Genomic DNA, 3,403 nt, shown 5'->3' with positions numbered 1-3,403 from the left:
AAAGTGTGCACCACCATGCATTTATTTATTTATTTTTATTTTTCTTTTACATTTATTTATTTATTTTTAATTCAATAACCATATGATTAGAAGAAGCATTTCATTATAGCTTTGACATATTCAGTGACAATTTCCAGAGCAAGGATACATCTCTTTCAAAAGTTGGCTGTAAATTTTAAGGTTCACAGTTGAATTAATACAGTTATATAGCATTGAACTCAGTATAAACCCTGTAAGACATGAAACTGAATGAGTTTTTACCCTTTAATAAAGATCTCCATTTCATTTTAAAATATGCTGTTTCCTACATTTTTAATGCTACTAACACTTAGATGTTTGCACATGTGTCTTTAATCTCTATGTATCCGATTATTACTAATCACTCTCAGTTACACTTGGATCCTTGGCAACTGAGTTTTGTCTTTTAGAGATAAGGTTCCCTGTAGCCCCAGCTGACTTTGAACTCACTAGGTATACCAGCCTAGCTGTGATGTCACAGAGATCTGCCTGACTCTGCCTCTTGAGTTCTGGGATTAAAGGTTTGCACCATGAAGCCCAGTGGTCTCTGCCATTTTTTGACAGGGTCTTGCTACATAGCCCAGTCTAGCCTTGGATTCATGGTCCTCTTCCCTTTGTCTTTCAACTATTGGTATTGTAGGTACATGGCATCTTGCCCATCTTTCCTGGAATGGCTTTAGTTTTCATTTTTACATGTTTACTTTATAGCTAATATTTTATATTTAAATACAATCATATATGTGCATATATAATTATATGACTCTAGAACTATCTTATAGATGCCTTTCAGCTTTTTCTCAGAAGTCTTACTAATGTGGGGTTCCTGTCCTTCCTGTTACTTTATGTATGCCTTCCTCCCAAGTGCCAAGTTGGTGCACTGCTGGTGCTCCCACATTATTAACTTCCACCATGTTTGACTTGATCATGTGCCAATCATATCTACACTTGTCTTTATTCCTCTCCATTTGTATATAAACTCCTGTGGTTCTGGGTTTTATCTTGCTAAATAAAAAGTTACTAAAATCTACTATCTTTTTTATGTGAATAAGAGAGCTGATTTCCAGTTTATGTATGTACACATACATGGCACATACATAGCCAATTATTCTGGTTGCTTCCAAGTTGAGTCCCTGCAGATAAGTAAAAGTTCATTTGATGAAGAGAGACAGAAAAAGTATGACAGACAGTGAATAGGAACATTTTACATGAGATCCATTCTCATAATAAAATTTTAAGTACCCAGTGAGTTATTATTAACTGTGGGAATTTTATTGTGCAGAAGATCTTTGGGACTTATGCAACTTGCATAACTAAAATTCCATAAACATTGAAGATCTCCCCACACACCACTCTCATTATCTTCTGGTTACCATGATTCTGTTTTCTGCTCCTATACCCTAGGCTAATTTTAAATCCTCATATGAGGAACACATTGCTTGTTCTCTAATAATTGACTAACTTTACTTAGCATACTATCTTCCAAGTCCATCCACAATGTATTACATGATAAGATGTTCATTTTTAAAGGCTGATTGTCTTTTCATTGTATGCATGTAATGCACTTTCTCTGTGTGCAGTCATCTGTTATTGAACATTTGTGTTGTCCCATATCATAACTTCTGAAAGAAATGCCGAAATGGACATAGAATTACAGATATGAGATAATTATTTATTATTATTATTTATTTGGCTATAAACCCAGATACAAGATAGGTATATCACATGGTCTATTTTACTTTATATTTTTAAACATCCTATATTATATGTTTGATAGTTTCTATATCAGTTTATTCTCCCATCCATGGAGATGACTGATTTTTTAATATGCTCACCAAAATTTTCATTGTGCATTTTTTTACTTCAATTAAATACTGAGTTTATTTTACATGTATATTTTTGTCATCCCACTATTCCATGTCTGACCACCACTATTATTACAGCTTATCACAGCATCACATACATACTTAAAACCAAGTAACGGTTGGAGTTCCACCCTTAGAAGCTGAACAGGCATTTTAGACACCACATTCTTGGCAATGAAACCTGGACATTTATCAAACATAGTAGGGGAAGTTCTCACTTTGCATTATGAAAAGGACAACCAGGTATCAACTGTTACAGAACCGAAGTAAAATGGAATATTTCAAATGGTTTGAACTATTTTCTTAAAGAGACTTCCTCCACTGCCAGAGATCTTGACTAGCCTCCTGGTCAGTCATTTGGAAGGAATTCTTCACATAATTGATGAAGTTGGCTTCCACTTTGGGAAGAGAAAAGCTGTTTTCTATACTTGTTTACATTTCTGCTTTAATGTCTTCTACAGAACTAAGTCCTTTTTGTATTTTAGGAGTCTTTTTCTTTCTGTTTTTTGAAAGATTCTTGACCTTTTAATTTTGTGCTGATAGTTTTAAGTGTCTTCCACTACGGTTTGATTTTTGTGCACTTTTGGCTGGAGTATCTTGGATAGATTTCTTCACTGGAGATTTTTCTTCAGTTTCTTCATCAAAACCATTGTCATCATCTTCATCATCTTCTCTTCATCATTGTCCTCATCATCTTCATCAGCAAGTTTTACTTTTTTCTGTGGAATCTTGCTACCACCTCCAGGGGTAGATCACTTTCCAGCTCTACTTAAAAGTTTTACATCCTCCACCTCCTCTTCATCTTCTGACTCTGCTTCTTCCTCCACAGCTACTAAGTGCTGTCTACCAGTATGCACAGGCCCTGAACCACATTTCAACCTTGAGACCACAAGTGGTGTAATTTCAAATTCTCCAAGGGAAACTGATGGTTGTACAGACATTTTCAAAGTTGCCAGTGTTACTTTAATTGGACTGTTTTCATCATTCATTGCTTTGCCTCAACAGTGTGTAACTCTTTTGCACCAGCTCCTAAACCGACCGTTCTTAATGACAGCTGGTGTTCATTTTCATCACTATCCACCTTAAAGTGATAGCCTTTGTCAGTCTTTAGTTCACAGCTGAAAAGATAGTTCTGAGGCCTCAGAGGGCTCATGTCTTGTCCACCGAGTCTTCCATGAGGCAGAGGCTGTCACTTTGCTGTGAGAGAGGCTGGAGGGAGATAACTAAATACCTCGCCTCATAACAGATGCATAGGACGGAGTCACGCCAGGACATTGTGCATTCTTTTTGTAACGGCAATGTTAACAGGCAGGCAAAAGTGTTTGGGTTTCATTGTACAATTATTGATTATTAAGGTAAGCATGCATTCATATAATTTTTGAGCATATGCATATTAATCCCAATGAAGAATTAACTTCTCAACACATTTTCCACTTTTAACTGTGCTGTTTTAACTTTTGCTTCAGTTTCAGGGTTCCTTATATATTTCAGAAATTAACTCATTGTGAATATATGGTTTCTTC

General features: G+C 35.7%; 1 pseudogene; it reads right to left on the bottom strand.

The window, feature by feature from the left end:
- Positions 1-2,175: 2,175 nt before the first annotated feature.
- Positions 2,176-3,056, bottom strand: LOC103738153 (annotated as a pseudogene).
- Between the last annotated feature and the right edge of the window lie 347 nt (positions 3,057-3,403).

This window comes from Nannospalax galili, unplaced genomic scaffold (assembly GCF_000622305.1).
Source record: "Nannospalax galili isolate Female #2095 unplaced genomic scaffold, S.galili_v1.0 scaffold17, whole genome shotgun sequence".
Lineage (NCBI taxonomy): Eukaryota > Metazoa > Chordata > Mammalia > Rodentia > Spalacidae > Nannospalax > Nannospalax galili.
The sequence above is the reverse complement of the archived record's forward strand: the minus strand, read 5'-3'. Positions and strand labels throughout refer to the sequence as shown.